The following is a 20578-nucleotide window of genomic DNA, read 5'->3' on the forward strand; positions in this document are numbered from 1 at the left end:
TTACTGTGTTGGTTTCTGCCAAGCATCAACACGAATCAGCTGTTCTGGTGCTTCTGCTAGGTCACTTCAACTCTTTGCAACACCAGGGGCTGTAGCCCGCCGGGCTCCTCTGTCCATGGGATTCTCCAGGCAAAATACTGGAGCAAGTTGCCATTTCCGTCTGCAGGGGATCTTCCCAACCCAGGGATCAAACCCATGTCTCCCATATTGCAGGCAGATTCTTTAGAGTCTGTGCCACCAGGGAAGCCCTCCCTCTACCTATCCAAGGTTTTCTTGGAAGTTCATTCACTGGGTTTCTTCCCCATCTCATTCACAAAACTTTCATGCTTTAAAATGTTGATAGAACTGTGATTGGTACCAGTATCTTTTGAATGTCCTCCTATTTCAGACCTTTGCACTTTTCCCTCTTCCTTCTCTTTTAATCCTGTATCTTTTCTGTTGTCCACTTTATTTTTCTTCAGTATACTTGATTTACTTGAATCTATCTCTCCTTTCTCTGAACTCTTTTTGTTATCAGGGTACAGCGTGTGTATGTTATTTTTCACCAGCTCATGAGTAAGCTTTAAGACATGGCATGGACAGCTTAAAAAAATAAAAAGGGCATGGGCTTCACCATTTTGCCTTATCATTTATTTGTTGCAGGGCCTTGCATATAATATCCAATAAATATTTAAAAGTTTGAATTTAACATAATTATAAACTATGCTTATAATTTCTGATTAATATAATTATTAATCATAATATTAGTTAATATTAACTGACTTTAAATATAATGGTTTTGTCCCTTTAAGGATTTATCATCTCTGGACTGCCTTAAGAATCTTTTCAGTAGTTTTATATTTTTAGCTTCTTTTTATGTCATCTCTATACAAAAGAATGAAAATCATCAGCTTTTAAGTATTATTTTGAATACATTGTTTTTTTCCTTCCTTAAAGGACTTTGTAGTAACGTTCGGTTGATCATTTTCTTTTTAAATTTTTTTTTGGAACATTTTGAAATGTACAGGAAAAAAAGTTCAGTGAATATCTATGCTGCATTCATCAACATTTCACGATAGTTGTGTCATAGTCCCCTTACCACTCTTTTTTGCTGAGAATTTATGGCATATCCAAGACATTATTTCATCCTTAGGTAACATGTATGTAAAACAACACATTTTCGTACATGACTGCAATGTGTTATCGTATATAACACACTTGATAGCGATTCCTTAATTACATATATAATACTTCTTAATCCATGTTCAGGTCTTCCCTGTAGCTCAAAGGGTTAAGAGTTCTCCTGCAGTGTAGGAGACCACGGTTCGACTCCTGGGTCAGGAAGATCCTCTGGAGAAGGGAATGGCAATCCACTCCAGTATTCTTGCCTGGAAAATCTCGTGGACAGAGGAGACTGGCGGGCTATAGTCCGTGGGCTTGCAAAGAGTCGGACACAACTTAGCAACTGACACTACTACTGCACTATCAACACTACTAATCCATGTTCAAGTGTTCCTAGTTATCTAAAAAAAATTTCTTTTTGTAGTCAGTTTGTTGAGAAGGTTCAGATGTTGACAGCCTGATCCCTTCATGAAGCCCCAGTTTTCACCTAATGCTTTTACAATTCATTATCTGTAATTGCATGGTGGTGGTGGTTGCTGTTTAGTTGCTAACTCATGGCCTACTCTTCGCGACCCCATGGACAGTAGCTCACTGGGCTCCTCTGTCCATGGGATTTTCCCGGCAAGAATACTGGAATGTGTTGCCATTTCCTTCGCCAGGGGATCTGCATGATCCAGGGAATCAAACCCTAGTCTCCTGCTTGGCAGGTAGATTCTTTACTGCTGAGCCACCACAGAAGGAAGCCCTACAATTGTATGGATTTGTTATTAAATTAAAAATTGCAAAATAGTGTTGTAAATTGGTCACTTCTGCCATTATTAGCTGAAACTTTTATCTCAAAGAACTTTTTACTCATTCACTTAAACTAGTTGATTAACCTAAAATATCTCGGTAGTTCTCTGGGGAAAGAAGGCTGCTTTCTTTTTTAGCTAAGACTTTATATTATTTCACTAAGGCTTACAATACTTTTCTTCCTTCCTGAGGAAGTTAAAAGTTATTCTTGAGTGGAAGATTAATGGTTTTGTGGATTGGATTATTGGGAGGGCCTCCCAGTCCTGAGTGAGCAGTCGCAATTCTTTTAAGGTATAGTGGGGTGTGGGGGATGGGGAGACAAAGGGGGAAAAAACCCCAAACATACCCTCTTCACTGTTGGGTCTTGCACTGAGGGTGTGGTGCTTACTTGAGGTATGCTGCTACTGCTGCTAAGTCGCTTCAGTCGTATCTGACTCTGCGCGACCCCATAGACAGCAGCCCACCAGGCTAATTTTTAAACATTCTTCTACTTTCCCAGAGAATAAATTAGACTCAATGTAGAGTCTGTATAGACTCATATAGAGTCATTTAAAGATCTATGGCCTTTAAACTGTCTTAGCACATTTTTGTAATCAAACACATCAAAATTTAATAACTAGTATATCATGCAGTGCTGCAAGGACCCCTGCTGGTCTGCCAGGGATGAAGCAGAAACCTCAGAAAAGCTTTGGCCATTCCTTCAGCAGTTGTGAGCTGTGCCTTAGGCACTAGAGGTGACTGACTGGGAAGGGGATCAGAGTGGCTCAGGCAGTCAGATGAACATTTTGTTACTGATTAAATATAAGCATCATCATTGAAATTTCAGGTAGTAAATATGTACAAATGGCTGCTTTCCTTTTTCTTGATCTTTTATTTGTATACTGTATCACTTGCTTATGTAGCCTTCCTTAAGTCTTTCATAGTTTGAATCATACCTCTTCAGTCTTTCATTTGTTTAGGATAGTGTCTTCAGCATTTTCTTTATTTTTTTTTATCCTGAATTGTTGTTGCATGTCAAACTGGACAAGGTGTTTTAGTTGAAGTTTCACCAGTTCAAACATTGAAGATAAGGAATGTATTATCTGTGTTTGTGTATTTTTGTAATCATATTAGAGCAGAAAAGTTTTTTGAAAACTAATCTGTATTGCTGTCAACATGTTTGTTTACTCCATCTCCTTGCCCCCATCCCTTTTGTGCATTTAATAACAAGGATGAAAAAATAAAAGTAGATGTCCAGATAGGTTCATATGTTAAAAATTAGGCCCTGAGTCAGGACCCAAAGCAAGTTCTTTGTCCATTTCATTTGCTATTAGAAACTTCATCAGGAAATGAAAGAGTAACTTAGCCATTGATTTTGAATAAAGAGGACTAGTCCTACCCATGAAATTAAAAGACGCTTGCTCCTTGGAAGAAAAGCTACAACCAGCCTAGACAGCATATTAAAAGGCAGAGACATTACTTTGCCTACAAAGGTCCATCTAGTCAAGGCTATGGCTTTTCCAGTGGTCATGTATGGATGTGAGAGTTGGACTATAAAGAAAGCTGAGCACCGAAGAATTGATGCTTTTGAACTGTGGTGTTGGAGAGGACTCTTGAGAGTCCCTTGGACTGAAGATCCATTTGGTCCATCCTGAAGGAAATCAGTCCTGAATATGCATTGGAAGGACTGATGCTGAAGCTGAAACTCCAATACTTTGGCCACCTGATGTGAAGAACTGACTCGTTTGAAAAGACCCAGATGCTGGGAAAGATTGAAGGCAAGAAAAGGGGATGACAGAGGATGAAATGGTTGGATGGCATCACCAACTCAACGGACATGAGTTTGAGTAAACTCTGGGAGTAGGCGATGAACAGGGAGGCCTGGCGTGCTGCAGTCTATGGGGTCACAAAGAGTTGGACAGGACTGAGCAACTGAACTGAACTGAATCCTACCCAGGTCCCAGAACCCCCGTGGTTTGAGCTGGTGAAATTTAAAAGACATTTTGCCCCAAGAAATAACTGGGTGTGTGCACCTATGCTTATCTTCCAACTTGCTGGGTTTTATTGTAATATTTCTAGTCTCAGATACATGTTCAATAAATGAGTTGTATAGATGAAAAGTCTAGTATTATATAATGGAAAAAATAAGGGTATAATTTTAAAATGGTATTATAGCCTAATTCCTTTAGTACATCTATATCAAGAAAGACTATATAACAATATGGCAGAAAGCAAAGAGGAACTTAAGGGCCTCTTGATGAAGGTGAAAGAGGAGAGTAAAAAACTGGCTTAAAACTCAACACTCAAAAAACAAAGATAATGGCATCTAGTCCTATCACTTCATGGGAAATAAAAGGGGAAAAAGTGGAAGTAGTGACATTAAAAAAATGTTTGCTCCTTGGAACAAAAGCTATGACAAACATAGTGTGTTAAAAAATAGAGACATCACTTTGCCAACAAAGATCTGTATAGTCAAAGCTATGGTTTTTCCAGTAGTCATGTATGGATGTGAGAGTTGGACCATAAAAAAGGCTGAACACTGAAGAATTGATACTTTCGAACTGTGGTGTTGGAGAAGACTCTTAAGAGTCCCTTGGACTGCAAGGAGGTCAAACCAGTGAGTCCTAAAGGACATCAGCTCTGAATATTCATTGGAAGCACTGATGCTGAAGTTGAAGCTCTAATACTTTGCCCAACTGATGCAAAGAGCTGACTCATTAGAAAAGACCCTGATGCTGGGAAAGCTTGAAGGCACGAGAAGGGGACGACCGAGGATAAGATGGTTGGGTGGCATCACTGACTCAACCCACATGAATTTGAGCAAGCTCAGGAAGATGATGAAGGGAAGCCTGATGTGCTGCAGTCCTTGGGGTTGCAGAGTTGGACACGACTGAGTGACTAAACAACAACAGTATAACAGCGTCAGCTTTGATGTCTATGGATAGTTCATTTTTCTTCCTTATAATAATGTTCCTATTCTTTTTAACATCTGTTTTCTAGTATAATAACATATGTGGGTGTGTGTGTGTTGTGAATTAAACACTAGAGAGGTTATGAGACCTGTTTTGTAGTCTTAGCTTTCTAGCAAATTTTTAAATCCCTCTAGAGCATTGTACGGAGAAGGCAATGGCAACCCACTCCAGTACTCTTGCCTGGAAAATCCCATGGACCGAGGGGCCTGGTAGGCTGCAGTCCATGGGGTTGCTAGGAGTCGGACACGACTGAGCAACTTTGACTTTTCACTTTCATGCATTGGAGAAGGAAATGGCAACCCACTCCAGTGTTCTTGCCTGGAGAATCCCAGGGACGGGGAGCCTGGTGGGCTGCTGTCTATGGGGTCGCACAGAGTCGGATATGACTGAAGTGACTTAGCAGAGCATTGTTGGGAGGTTGGGTTCAGGATTTCTCAGCCTCGGAACTCTTGACATACTGGGCTAGACGATCCTTTGTTGACAGGACTTGTCCTGTTTACTGTAGAATGATGAGCAATATCCCTGGCCTGTGCCCACCACATCCCAACAGCAACCTTCCCCAGTATGGCAAACAGAAATGTCTCCAGACATTGCCAAATGCGCCTTGTGAGGCAAAACTCATCCCCAGTTGAAAAACACTATGTTAGATGATGTGTAGATTTCTTTCCAGCTTTATAATTCTGTGGTTTTTATTTTTAAAAATCCTGCTCTTTGCAACCCAGTTTAAATGTCGTCATCTCCATGAAGCTTTGCCCCACACCCCCTCCCCCCCCCTTTTTTTTTGGTTCTTAATTCTTTTACTGGCAAATTATAGGACTTAACCTCACTCTGTTGTCTCTCTCAGTGCATTTCTTTCACTTTGAGGGCATGGGCCTTCTTTATCTCCAAGCTGAGTGCTCTGATTTTATTAAATGAATGAACAGTGGATTCAGGAGTATTGAAGGTTAGACATTGTAAAAATAAATGATTAAAATGGCATTTTTTTGGTTAATCTTTCAAATCTTTCCAATCAGAAATTACCACAGTTTCTGATCTTTAATTTCTGGGTTAGTGAGATTGACAACTCACATTTCTTTAATAAAATGTGAGTCTCCTAAAGTGTTTGTGGGAGCTACACAAAACAAATTGAAGTTGCTTTTGCGAAAAATAAAGTCTCATGAAAATTCAAAATAGAATTGTTCCAACTGTCATATCCAAATGTGTTTCAGATGACTCCACTTTGTTAATTAGAAAGGTGCCATCTATTCAGATAATAGAGAAAAAGAAAGGTAGTAAATAATTTTCCTATAGAACCTAGAATATCTCATCATAGTTCAGAGTCTATAAGTCAATATTTATCAAAGCAGCCCATAGTAAGAAATACATTTTAATCTTGATCTAGTACACACATACCAGTTTTTTGAGTCAGTATTTACTGAACTAAGTGAGAAGCCATGTCTGACTCTTTGCGACCCCATGGACTGTAGCCTGCCAAACTCCTCTGTCTATGGGATTCTCCAGGTGAGAACACTGGATTGGGTTGCCATTTCCTTCTCCAGGGGATCTTCCTGACACAGGGATCAAACCTGGGAAGCCCCAAGTTTGAAGCGCTCTGATATTTTCTATTATATTTGTTTTTATTTCCCTAAATACTAATCACCTAGTAAATTTATTATATGGTTTACTGTCACAGCCAACCATTTGTAAAACACTGTTCAAAGTAAACTCTTGAAGTAATAAAATGTCAAGATGATTTGCCTCTTGTATAGGTTACCAGTAGGTTGTCCTGTGTCTTTTTAGATGATGTCTTTTAATAGTTGACGTAATGAAGACGTTGGAACACCTCAACCAAAGAAAATTAGATTTGTACTTATTTGGAACTTTATACATTTATTTATTTAGTGTGCACAAGGCACTGTAGGTCAAAAAACATGTCTGGTTCTCATTCTCAAGGTTTACAGTTATAAAGCCCAGAGGAAAAAAAGTTGATAAACCTTATTTCAAGTGCTCAATATGGTAACAAACACACAATAGCTTTTATAGTCATTTAGGAAGGAGAGAAAACTGTTCTGATTAAAGTCGATGGGGATAAGGTTAACATGAATGTAGGGTGGATTTTTGTCACATCAGAGATCTGAAAAAGCTATTTCACATGGTAGAAAACAGCCTTCATGTAGGTACAAGCACTTCTTGCTCATACTTGAAGTTAAGTTTTCAGGTACTATTTAAGATAAAGTAACTGAGAAGGAAAAAAAAAATTTTAAATATAGTAAAACACTGAAAAAACTACATTATAAACAGGAAATGTTATTTTAGCTCTGCTGTGGTTATAAGGAGGTTGAGTCAGTAGATTAATTGGAAACTTATATGCATGATGGCTCTGATATGTAATACAAGCCAGTATTTGCCCTAAAATGATAAGGTTAATGTTGAATTATTAGATTTACTAAGAATGGATATAGTTCCTAAATGATGGAGAGAGAGAATGCTCATCTGTCAAAATAAGCCAGTAAGATGACTATTGTATATAAAAATTATTCTTCATGGAGCAGAAATGGGTTATACAGTAGCATTGTTTTAAAAGTTATATACTATTTTGCCTGTGCAATTGAAAATTTTGTACATGCTTGATAGGCCTGGGCTTCATCCTTTCTACTCTTGATGGAATGGGGAGCTCAAGGTGGTAAATCACAACCAGGTGTGTTACACAAGCCTTATGAGAAAACAGGCAGTGGACTTTTTGTCTTTCTGAACTGCTCTATTCTGTGGGATACTGTAGAATTTACTGTAGAAGATATTTGTGACCTAAAGGAAAAGAAGAGTCTGTGATGATACTTGGGAAAGAACCACTTGCCCCAAAAGTGTGGTCTAGCACCCTGTCTGCTTAAGTCACTGTATTGAGTTAGGAAGTTAATAAAAGGACAACTTATCTCCTCATGTTGTCAGATTTCCAGTCCACTGAAAAGAATGTGCTTTGAGAGCTGGAGATGTGAATAAGAGTCCTGTGCCACGGCTCATAAACCATTTTGAGGTAATTTAAAATCCAAAGTTTATTTTTTAGAACAGTTTTAATTTTTCAGAAAAATTGAGAAGTTAATAGACAGTTCCTTTATACCCTGCACTGGATTTCCTTTGTTACTAATAACTTTACAGTAGCATGGTATACTTGTTACAATTAATTAACCAATATTAAAACTGTTATTAACTAAAATTTATGTTTTATGCAGATTTCCTTAGTTTTTATCCTAATGTATTTTTTCTCTTTCAGGATCCCACCAGGGTACCCTATTTCAGTTATCGTCATGTCTTTTTAGGCTCCTCTTGGCTGTGACAGTTTCTCAGACTTTCCTTGTTTTGATGACCTTGTCAGTTTTGAAGATAATTGATCAGGTATTTTGTGGAATGTCCCTCAATTAGGATTTATCTGATATTTTTCTCATGGTTAGACTGGGGTTATTATGGGTTTGGGGGAGGAAGACCATAGAGGTAAGGTACCATTCTCATTACGTTATATAAAGGGTACATGCTGTCATCATGATTTACCACTGTTAATGTTTACTCTGTAACCTGGCTTAAGAATATGTTTGTCAAGTTTCTCTGCTCTAAAGTTAACTTTTTTTTTTTTTTTTGTAAAAACTCTGTTCCATGCTGTGTTGTTTGGAACTAAGTCACTAAGTGTAGTCCTGTCTTATTCCTAAGGAGTAGGAAGTTTGCTCTGTCTTCTTGAGGGTGTTCTACGTAAATTACTGGGAATTCTACATGGGAGATTTATTTATTTATTTATTTATTTATTTATTTATTCAGTCATTTGTTTATCCGTTCGGGCTTATGGGTATTTCTTTTCTATGGTGGGTCATAATCCAATGCCACCTTATTTATTTTGTTGCTCAAATTTTTTTGTTTTGGCCATGGAACTCTCTTGGTTGGCTCCTGTTTCACTCTGGCATGCCCTCATCTTCATGTGTTTCTTGGTTTTTCTTTGTGTTTTTTGTTTTTAGAACATGTCCTTACTTTCTGGTACTAAAAGACCAGGTTTCTTTTATTAGAGAATGCCATTGGAAATGAAGATCTAGGTGCTAGGTGTGCGTGTGGCTACTAGGATTTTCCTGTTTCTAGGCCCTCTTAGCTGAAATCCTATGTATATGTTACCTGTATATTTATGCATATCTGTAAGTATTTCTATGTATTCATTTCTCTCTCTCTCTCTCTCTGTGTAGGTAAACATGAGTTCATATTGATGTCTCCAAGTCTAATCCATTACCACATAGGTCATTCTAGCCTCCTCCCCTTACTTTTCTGCAACCTCCCACTCCAACAGTGAGAAATCTGGCCCCCACCAGTCACCATCCATTTACTTAGTTGTTTAATCCCATTGTGCATGCATAGTTGTGTATGAGTTTTGTTAACTTGTACCCCTGTGGCAGATCAGCTGGAATACAATACTCATGTACAGTTCCTTTTGTCTTTAGCTTTACAGACTACTCCAAAGTTATTTAGATTGGCAGCTTTCCCCCATCCCCTGCAGTGATAACTGTTTTGTATACTAGTAATACAGTTAGATTTTATCATATGGTCTCCATTCCTTCGTGGAACTCCCTGACTTTCTAAAAGATTTTTAAAAATGTGTATACTTTAAGGTTGGTTCTTTGTGTTAAAAAGTTCTATGGGTTTTGACAAGTGCATAATGTCATGTACCTCCCATTACATTGTGATGCAGAATTATTTCACTGTCCTAAAAATCTCTTATGTTTCACCTATGAGCCCTCCTATCCTCCCCAGAAACCTCTGGCAACTGTTGGTCTTTTTACTGTCTTCTATTGTTTTGCCTTTTCTAGAATGTTCTTGAAATATTTTTGAAGTCACTTTATGAAGGAAATCTTTGATTTCTCTAACCGAGATACCATTTTCTCCCCTATTACCAACTCATTCTTAATTGAACAAAATATTTCTAATAAGTAAGAATCAAGGCTTTCCCATTTCTTTGTCCATTACCACTATATAAGGTCATTAAGCTTTGTTTATCTTTTAATATCCTACCTCTTTGTTACCAGCCTTGGAATTGGGAGGAAATACCAAGTACCTTTATTTTTATTTCTGTTGGGGAGATTCGTGGGGGAAGGCAGGCAGTGGCATGTATGGTATGTCCTGTATAGGTGGCAGCTGGCAAATAGATACTCATGGGGAGGGGCATTAAGCTTCAATTTAATCTGAATATGCTTCTGTTTCTTTTTGGGATTTATATTTAACTTGAAAATAGCTTTGATGAATCTTTGAATATGAATATTACTTTGGTCTGTAGTCTCTTGAGAATATAACAATTTGAGATAGATGCAGTGCTGTGAATATGTGACTATGTCAAAAAAGTTTCTAATATGAATGAAAATCCCGTAGGATGATAGTTTTAGAAATTATTTGGAAGGCTCATTTAGGGGAAATAATAACTATCCTATTCCTATTTCTCACTTGTTTTTTGGTAACATCCTTTCAGGTATATGTATGAAAAATCCTCTTAGCCTTCCACTGAAAGATTATCTTAAAAGTTCTCTCACGATAAGGCTAACTTTTTTTCAAACCTGGGAAATGCTCACCTCACTAAACTTAACATTCTAGCAGTGATTGTCAGCCACAGATATTGTTACCTTTCCTGGGGCCATTTGGAGGTGCTATTGGGATTTTACAGGGGGAGACCAGGATGCCAAACACCTTGTGTCACGTGCAGTGGACTTGCATGATGAATCATTGTGCCCCACGTTACCACATCAATAGCATACTGTTGAGACACACTAGGCAGACTAATACGTGTAGTACTACCTTTCAGCTTCTCTATTGAACACATTTCAGCTGTCAAGACACCCAACAAGTATGTCAGTGAATGGAGCAAGGCATGGCCTCTGTTTGGAACACGTGAGGGGAGTGTAGGGATTAGGCACGCTAGAGAGTATGTCCTTAGCTTCAGCCAGCTGGTTGTTGACTACTACTGGTAGATCTGACTTTTCAGACAAAAGCTAGATACCCAAGGTTTAATGTAAAATCGTCCTGAAGTGTGGCTCAACTTTTTTCTTTTTATCACGCCAAGGCCAAACCCAACAGATTGGTGGGCTGGTTTTGGCCCACAGACCATTGGGTTATAACCTGTGATGTAGTTATCTTAGAAAGTGAGCTAAAATTTTGGCAGAGGTAAACAGTCAGGGTCATCACAGCCCTCAGTATTTGCTGAGCTCAGAAAAGGCTGTGGAGACAAAGCACTAGGTGTTGAGGTCATCTTCTGTAGTGTAGAGAATTGTGGCATAGGAGTAGAGCTATGGGGAACTTCTTCTCTGATTGGAAGGGGGAATTCTGTTGAGAGAAATTCTGCACCGCTGGAGGAAGCCTTAGGTAAGCATACCATCCCAGCCCTTCACTTGCTATAGTGCCTTAAGAAATACGGAATCCTGCAAAGTTTGCAGGCAACAAAGGCTCAATGCTACAGAATCTCCTGGTTTATATGGCTTTGGAACTGTGTGACAGTCGTAGGGTTTATGCCTTTGATATTTGTTCGTTCTTGATCTGGCTCCACAGTCCACAACTGTGGCCATCTGTGGTGTAGTTGGGGTGTTTCAGGGGTGTCCCAGGAGTTTGGTCATGTCCTAGTACAATTCAAATACTACTCTCATCTTATGGCTGGTTTTAAGGTGTCACATCATGACTCATTTTAGTATGATATGAAAAGTAACAGCCCATTATAATATTGTTAAGTAATAAAGTCTGTATGTGTTTTGCATAGTTGTTGAATACTGTAATATATATGAGCAGGAATCGATTGTATGTTTTAATCTGAATATTTCAAATCTGTAATATGAGATCCTATATGACAGTGTATAATTTTAGTTGTATTCTATCTATGAGATTAAATACACAAATCCAGTGTAGTACTTTACTATAAAACTTTGTTTTTTAAGAAATTGGTTGATCTTATTGGTTGGAATATTTTCTGTTTGTAAACTATCTGTTGGCTTAACCTCCCTCTGAGCAGAAAGGAAATAGCTTTTTAAAAAGTATTTCAGTATTTTATCATCCTCAAAAGTCAAGTTTATTTGAGAACGTTATATGTTGTGAAATACATAATGATTATTCATGTTACTTACTGCTTATGTGAGTGAATATTTGTACAGAACAGACTGCTTACCACATTTGAGATTATTGACACAATCCCTTGAAGAGAATGAGCTTTTATCAGTTTAGATTCCTACTCCTTGTGAAAAGTAGGTCTACTATTAATCATCTTTTCAGATGGTAGCCATCTTTGTGGGTTAGCAAGCTGTTGGCCTTGATTGTAAAGATGCTTTTTAATGTTTTTTCGAAGGCAAGTATTTGTAATCCTTAAAAAAAGAAAATGGCAGCTTTTCCCCTTCATCTGTTTCTTGTATGTCTGAAAACAGCTGATTTGCAGAAGGATTCTTTCCTGCCCTCTCTGCCTTCCGCATCCTACACACCTGTACCCCGCAATTGGGATGATAAATTGGTGAGACTTTGCTATCTTTTCCCCACTAGCAGCTAGTGAAAGAAGAGTGCTTGTCGTCACTCGGCTGGGAACATCCTTGATAGCTACCAATGACATTGTGGAAAGAAAAGACGTTGAAGAAGGCAGGATTGGGTTTGAGTCATGAATCTGCCATGTGCCCATTCTGAGTTTGATTTCGTATTTGTAAAGTGGAGGTAATTATAACTACTTTTCAGGGTATGCCATAGTTGTTCAGTAAATGGTAGCTGATAAATAATGGTGATAAAGGCAGTTTAAGTAACTTTGGTCTCAGTGCACCTGAGGTTCTGAATGGTAATAAAGCTAGCCAGGAGCTAGAAACCCCGAAGAGGTCTGAAATAGTCTGTGGATCCCAGGCTCTTGTCATCTGAAATATCCTTGTTTTTATTGACCTTTGTTTTTCTTTCTTATAAAAAGGCAGTTGTATTGCCCTTATATTTTAAGGACTTGAAAGTAGGGTTGAGAAATTAATAAAAACCGTTCTTTGAAGCCCCTTGGAAAGCTTGAGTGAAGCCTTTGGGTGCTTCTGAAGCTCTTTATTGACGATAATTAAATAGCCATCAGGTTGTCTGGATGTGGTTAAATCCCTTTTTGGTAGGAAAGCCATTATAATTTCTATAAATATCAACAGATTTGATTACCTAAAGTTATGAAGCGTGAAGCAAAAGTCGCTCAGTTGTGTCCGACTCTTTGCAACCCTGTGGATTATACAGTCCATGGAATTCCCCAGACCAGAATACTGGATTGGGTAGCCTTTCCCTTCTCCAAGGGATCTTCCCAACCCAGGGATCGAACCCAGTTCTTCATATGGCAGGTGAATTCTTTACCAGCTGAGCCACAAGGGAAGCCCAAGTTTACTGGAGTGGGTAGCCTATCACTTTGCCAGTGGATCTTCCTGGCCCAGGAATCAAACCAGGGTCTCCTACATTGCAGACAGATTCTTTATCAACTGAGTTATGAGGGAAGACCATAAAGCCATTCCTATCATTAAATGTAGTGAATTGCATTTTGTTCATTTCACCTAAGAAATATTGAACACCTTGTCTGTGCTAGACCCTGTGCCTAGTCAATTATATACTGTTAAAGAAGATACTGATTTGGAAAGAAGATAATGATTTGGGGAATCTTAAAAGTTGTAGCTCTTAGCCTGTAATTTAAAATCAAAACCTGAAGGCCTTAGAGTTGCGCTGACCAGTAAGGTCAGTCAGTTCAGTCGCTCAGTCATATCTGACTCTTTGTGACCCCATGGACTGCAGCACACCAGGCGTCCCTATCCATCACCAGTTCCCGGAGCTTGCTCAAACTCATGTCCATGGAGTCCGTAATGCCATTCAACCATCTCATCCTCTGTTGTCCCCTTCTCCTCCTGCCTTCAATCTTTACCAGCATCAGAGTCTTTTCCAACGAATTAGTTCTTTGCATCAGGTGGCCAGAGTATTGGAGTTTCAGCTTCAGCATCAGTCCTTCCAATGAATATTCAGGACTGATTTCCTTCACGATGGACTGGCTGGATCTCCTTGCAGTCCAAGGAACTCTCAAGAGTCTTCTCCAACACCACAGTTCAAAAGCATTAATTCTTCGGTGCTCAGCTTTCTTTATAGTCCAACTCACATCCATATATGACTACTGAAAAAACCATAGCCTTCACTAGATGAACCTTTGTTGGCAAAGTAATGTCTCTGCTTTTGAATATGCTGTCTACATTGATCATAGCTTTCCTTTCAAAGAGCAAGAATCTTTATTTTCATGACTGCAGTCACCATCTGCAGTGATTTTGGAGCCCCAAAAAATAAGGTCTGTCACTGTTTCCATTGTTTCTCCATCTATTTGCCATGAAGTGATGGGACCAGATGCCATGATCTTAGTATTTTGAATGTTGAGTTTTAAGCCAGCTTTCTCACTCTCCTCTTTCACTTTCATCAAGAGGCTCTTTAGTTCTTCTTTGCTTTCTGCCATAAGGGTGGTATTATCTGCATATCTGAGGTTATTGATATTTCTCCCAGCAATCTTGATTCCAGCTTGTGCTTCATCCAGCCCAGCATTTCACATGATGTATTCTGCATAAGTTAAATAAGCAGTGTGACAATATACAGCCTTGATGTACTCCTTTCCCGATTTGGAACCAGTCTGTTGTTCCATGTCCAGTTCTAACTGTTGCTTCTTGACCTGAATACAGATTTCTCAGGAGGCAGATCGGGTGGTCTGGTATTCCCATCTCTTGAAGAATTTTCCACAGTTTGTTGTGATTCACACGGTCAAAGGCTTTGGCATAGTCAATAAAACACAAGTATATGTTTTTCTGGAACTCTCTTGCTTTTTTGATGATCCATTGGATGTTGGCAGTTTGATCTGTGCTTCATCAGTCTTTTCTAAATCCAGCTTAAACATCTGGAAGTTCACAGTTTACATACTGTTGAAGCCTGGCTTGGAGAATTTTCAGCATTAAATTGCTAGTGTGTGAGATGAGTGCAATTGTGTGGTAATTTGAACTTTCTTTGGCATTGCCTTTCTTTGGGATTGGAATGAAAACTGAACTTTTCCAAGTCCTGTGGCCACTGCTAGTTTTCCAAGTTTACTGGCATGTTGAGTGCATCACTTTCACCACATCATCTTTTAGGATTTGAAATAGCTCAACTGGAATTCCATCGCCTGCACTAGCTTTGTTCATAGTGATGCTTCCTAAGGCCCACTTGAGTTGGTGTTCCAGGATGTCTGGCTCTAGGTGAGTGATCACACCATTGTGGTTATCTGGGTCATGAAGATCTTGTTGTACAGTTCTGTCTTTTGTTGCCACCTCTTCTTAATATCTTCTGCTTCTGTTAGGTCCATACCTTTTCTGTCCTTTAATTGTGCCCATCTTTGCATGAAATGTTCCCTTGGTATCTCAGATTTTCTTGATGAGATCTCTAGTCTTTCCCATTCTATTGTTTTCCTCTATTTCTTTGCATTGATCACTGAGGAAGACTTTATTCTCTCCTTGTTATTCTTTGGAACTCTGCATTCAGCTAGGTATATCTTTCCTTTTCTCCTTTGCCTTTTGCTTCTCTTCTTTTCACAGCTATTTGTAAGCCCTCCTGAGACAACCATTTTGCCTTTTCGCTTTTCTTTTTCTTGGTGATGGTCTTGATCCCTGTCTCCTGTACAGTGTCACGAACCTCTGTCCATAGTTCTTCAGGCACTCTATCAGATCTAATCCTTTGAATCTATTTATCACTTCCACTGTATAATATAAGGGATTTGATGTAGGGCATACCTGAATAGTGTAGTGGTTTTTCCTACTTTCTTCAATTTAAGTCTGAATTTGGCAATAAGGAGTTCATGATCTGAGCCATAGTCAGCTCCTGGTCTTGTTTTAGCTGACTGTATAGAGCTTCTCCATCTTTGGCTGCAAAGAATATAATCAATCTGATTTTGGCGTTGGCCATCTGGTGATGTCCATGTGTAGAGTCTTCGCTTTTATTGTTGAAAGAGGATAGTAACTTCAGGTGGATACTGAGCACTTGAAATATGTTATAAATATAAAGTATACCTGCACTCCCAGGACATAGTTTGAAAAAAATTTGTAAAATATCAGTGATGTTTATATTGAATTTATGTTAAAAACAATAGTCTTTTTGCTGTCTTGGATTAAATATATTAGAATTATTAATAATTTCACCTGCTTCTTTTTACTTAATGTAACTCCTAGGACAATAAAATGAATCACATTATGGTTTAATTGGACTGCACTGCCTTAGTGCTTCAGTGACTTGGCAAGGTTACTCATCCAGTTAGGACTCCTGTGGCTAGTGCAAAGTATAGATCATCTTACTGTGAAAATGGCAGGTAGTGTTTGTTTTGATCAAAAAGGTGGAAAATTCAAACCTTGTTTCTTTAAAAAAAAAAGTTAAATAAACACTAAAGACTTTAAATACTTATATTTTATTTTAATTTATTTTAATTGGAGGCTAATTACTTTACAGTATTGTAGTGGTTTTGCCATACATTGATATGAATCCGCCACAGGTGTACATGTGTTCCTGAACCCCCCCACCACCACCTCCCTCCCCATCCCCTCCCTCTGGGTCCTCCCAGTGCACCAGCCCCAAGCACCCTGTCTCATGCATCAGGCCTGGACTAGAGATCCATTTCACATATGATAATAATATATGTTTTGATGCCATTCTCTGAAATCATCCCACTCTCGCCCTCTCCCACAGAGTCCAAAAGACTGTTCTATACACTGTGTCTCTTTTACTGTCTCACATACAGGGTTATCGTTACCATCTTTTTAAATTCCATATATATGCGTTAGTATACTGTATTGGTGTTTTTCTTTCTGGCTTACTTCACTCTGTATAATAGGCTCCAGTTTCATCCACCTCATTAGAACTGATTCAAATGTATTCTTTTAATGGCTGAATAATATTAAGCTTAAACTGGTAGAATCTCTTAGCATTTCAGATCTGGGGTGCTTTAAAAGGGGCAAACTAGAAACTATACCCAGTGATTTAGTATCCTAAACTCATTTTTCATTTTCCCTTAGCGTTCACAAGTCATTACATACGTGATCCCTGATCCCCCAGTTTTTTATTGTGAGATGGGGTGTACAGAAGGTAGGGGGCAAGGTTCATCTATATATATTTTCTTACCTTACTAGCTAGTTTGCTTTACTATTGTGAAATTCATTCTTCATTATGTAGCAAACATTTGAGCAGGTACTAGGTCAGACTTTGGAATGCAGTGGTGTATGAGGGATAATCCCTGAATAGAACTACAGGCTTTCCTTTCGGTTTTGTCTTGTTTTGGCTTTGTTTTTGGGAAATAATTCTAAACCTAGAGAAGTTGCAAGAATAAATATGGTACAAAGAATGCTGTATGCTCTTTACACAGACTTATGTATTGTTAATATTTGTCACTATTTGCTTTTTTAAAAAACTGACTTATAGTTGATTTACAATATTATATTAGTTTCAGATGTATGATATAGTTATTCAAATTTTTATATATATTATATATTATATATATATTATTTATATATTATACTCCATGTATAGTTATAAAATATTGGCTGTATTCCCTGTCCTGTAAAATATATCCTTGTAACTTATGTATACCTAGTAGTTTGTTCGGAGAAGGCAATGGCAACCCACTCCAGTCCATGGGGTCGCTAAGAGTCAAGCACGACTGAGCGACTTCACTTTCACTTTTCACTTTCATGCATTGGAGAAGGAAATGGCAACCCACTCCAGTGTTCTTGCCTGGAGAATCCCAGGGACAGAGGAGCCTAGTGGGCTGCTGTCTGTGGGGTCACAGAGAGTCAGATACGACTGAAGCGACTTAGCAGTAGCAGTAGTTTGTTACACTTCTTATCCCCTGCCCCTATTTTGCCCCTCCTCCCTTTCCTCTCCCCATTGGTAGCCACTGCTTTGCTCTCTATATCTGTGAGTCTGTCTTGTTATAGTAATTAGTTTGTTTTATTTTTTAGACTCCACATATAAATAACATACATATGTCTCTCTCTGACTTATTTCACTAAGTTGCAAATTTTCTTTTTTATGATTGAATAGTATTGCTTTATACACAGACACACATATAACATTTTGATCCATTCATCTCTTAACGAGCACTTGGGATGCTTCCATATCCTGGCTATTGTCAGTAATGCTGCTGTGAACATTGGGATGCACATACCTTTTCAAAGTGGTGTTTTTGTTTTCTTTGGATATATATCCAGGAATGCAATTGCTGGATCATATGGTAACTCTATTTTCAGTTTTCTGAGGAACCTCCATACTGTTTTCCCCAGTGGCTGTGCCAATACACCTGCTGCTAGCAGTGTACAAGTGTTCCCTTTTCTTCACAGTCTTGCCCACTTTGGTTATTTGTGGTCTTTTTGATGATAGCCATTCTGACAGGTGTGAGGTGATATCTCATTGTGGTTTTTATTTACATTTCTTTGATGATTAGCAGTGTTGAGCATCTTTTCATGTGCCTGTCAATCTTTGGATTGACATGTCTATATGTCTTCTTTGGAAATTGTCTATTCAGGATGTCTGCTAATTTTTTAATCTAGTTGTATGAGTGGTTTGTATATTTTGGATATTATTAAGAACTCCTTACTGGTCATATCATTAGCAAACATTTTCTCCCATTTAGTAGGTCTTTTTCTTTTAGCAGTGGTTTTCTTTGCTGTGCAAAAGCTTTAAGTTTAATTATGTCCCATTTGTTTATTTTTGGTTTTGTTTCTTTTGTCTTCGGAGACAAATTCCAAAAATACGTTGCTATGATTTAGGTCAAGGAGTGTTATACTTACAGTTTACTCTTATGGTTTTCAGTCTTATATTTCGGTCTTTAATCAATTTTGTGTTTGTTTTTATGTATGGTGTAAGAAAATGTTCAAATTTCATTCCTTTATTTGTAGATACCAGTTTTCCCAGTATACATATTGAAGAAACTGTATGTTCTCCTTTGTCATAGATTAATTGACTATATGTGGTTTATTTGTGGGCTCTCTGTTCTGTTGATGGATGTGTCTGTTGCTGCCCTGGCTCTCTTGTTTTTCATTTGTTTGAAACACTGTTTTCCATTCTCTCTCTTTCAGTCTGTGTGTGTGTGTGTGTTTGTTTGAAATATTTATTTAGTTAGTTAGTTAGTTTTGGCTGCACTGAGTCATAGTTGTGGCACACAGGGCTAGTTGCTCTGTGGCATGTTGGATCTTGGTTCCCTGACCAGGGATCAAAACCACATCCCTTGGAGAAGGAAATGGCAACCCATTCCAGTGTTCTTGCCTAGAAAAGTCCATGGACAGAGGAGTCTGGCGGGCTGCAGTCCATGCTGTTACATGACTGAGCACGCATGCATGAAGAGGATGGAGATGGGTTGGTAGCAATAAACTGGAAGAACTAAAAGGAAAAAAAAAAAAGTGTCCCTTGTATTTCAAGGTGGATTCTTAGCCACTGGACTACCAAGGAAGTCCCCCTGTGTGTGTCTTTAAATCTGAAGTGAGTCTCTTATAGGCCGTATAAATATGGTTTTTGTATCTGTTCAGCCATTCTATGTCTTTTAATTGGAGTATTTAATCTATTTACATTTAAAGTATTATTTAAAATAATAAGGTTGGCTTTATGTATTCATTTATTTTTAGTTAACTTTATTGTTTTTGGCTTTGCTGAGTCTTCCTTGCTGCACTTGGGCTTTCTCTAGCTGCCATGAGCAGGGGCTACTCTCCAGTTGTAGTGCATGGGCTTCCCATTGTGTTGGCTTCTCTTGTTGAGGAGCGTGGACTCTAGGGCCCATGGGCTTCAACAGTTGCAGTGCATGGGCTCTAGAGCACAAGCTCAGTAGTTGTGGTGCATGGGTTTGTTTGCTCCATGGCATGTGGAATTTTCCCAGACCAGGGATGGAACCTGTGTCCCCTAGACTGGCAGGCATATTCTTAATTACTGGATGGACTCCCAGGGAAGTCCTAAAGTAATTATTGATAGTTATTGATATGTACTTATTGCCATTTTGTAAGTTGTTTGGGGGCTATTTTTCTGTTTTTTGTTGTTGTTTCTTTTTTTCTCTTCCACTTTGATGACTACATTTAGTGTTATGTTTAGATTCGTTTCTCTTTTTTCTTTTCTATTGCAAATTTTTTGGTTTGTGATTACCATGAGGTTTATATGTAGTCATCTATATATTTACGTGATTGTTTCAAGTTGCTGATCTCTTATTTCAGATGCATTATATCAACCTTTATTTTTACTCCAGTCCCCCTACAATTACTGTTTTTGACATAATATTTTATATCTTTTTGTTTTTGTATCCCTTAATGAGGATATAGATGATTTTACCGCGTTTGTCTTATGAACTTCCTACTAGTTTTGTACTTGGTTGATTTGCTACCTTTACTATGTGTTTACCTTTACTAATGAACTTTTTATTTTCATAATTCTTTATTGAAGAATAGTTGATCTACAATGTTGTGCTAATTTCTGCTGTACAGCAAAGTGACTCAGTTATAAGCATATATACATTCTTTTTTATATTCTTTTTCATTATGGTTTATTCCTGGAGATCGGATATAGTTTCCTCTGCTGTACAGTATGACAGTGTTGTTTATCCATTCTCAATGTAATAGTTTGGGCTTCCCTGATAGCTCACTTGTTAAAGAATCTGCCAGCAATTCAGGAGACCCTGCTTTGATTCCTGTGCCAGGAAGATCCACTGGAGAAAGAATAGGCTACCCACTCCAGTATTCTTGGGCTTCCCT

The 20578-nt window shown here is 38.3% G+C and overlaps 1 protein-coding gene across 8 annotated transcripts in view; it reads left to right on the forward strand.

The window, feature by feature from the left end:
* TAB3 (TGF-beta activated kinase 1 (MAP3K7) binding protein 3) overlaps positions 1-20578 on the forward strand; it is a 93321-nt gene that overhangs the window by 26681 nt on the left and 46062 nt on the right. For 6 of the 8 annotated variants that reach the window (XR_009493459.1, XR_009493458.1, NM_001080371.2 and 3 more), the window contains exons 2-3: positions 7770-7854; positions 8092-8213. The exons of 1 other annotated variant lie outside the window; for it this stretch is intronic. The gene's annotated coding sequence lies outside the window, so the exon portion shown is untranslated. The remainder of the gene's footprint in view (positions 1-7769; positions 7855-8091; positions 8214-20578) is intronic. One more of the 8 variants, XM_059883582.1, reaches the window with a different exon arrangement.

This window comes from Bos taurus, chromosome X, assembly GCF_002263795.3.
Source record: "Bos taurus isolate L1 Dominette 01449 registration number 42190680 breed Hereford chromosome X, ARS-UCD2.0, whole genome shotgun sequence".
In the NCBI taxonomy this organism is placed as follows: Eukaryota; Metazoa; Chordata; class Mammalia; order Artiodactyla; family Bovidae; genus Bos; species Bos taurus.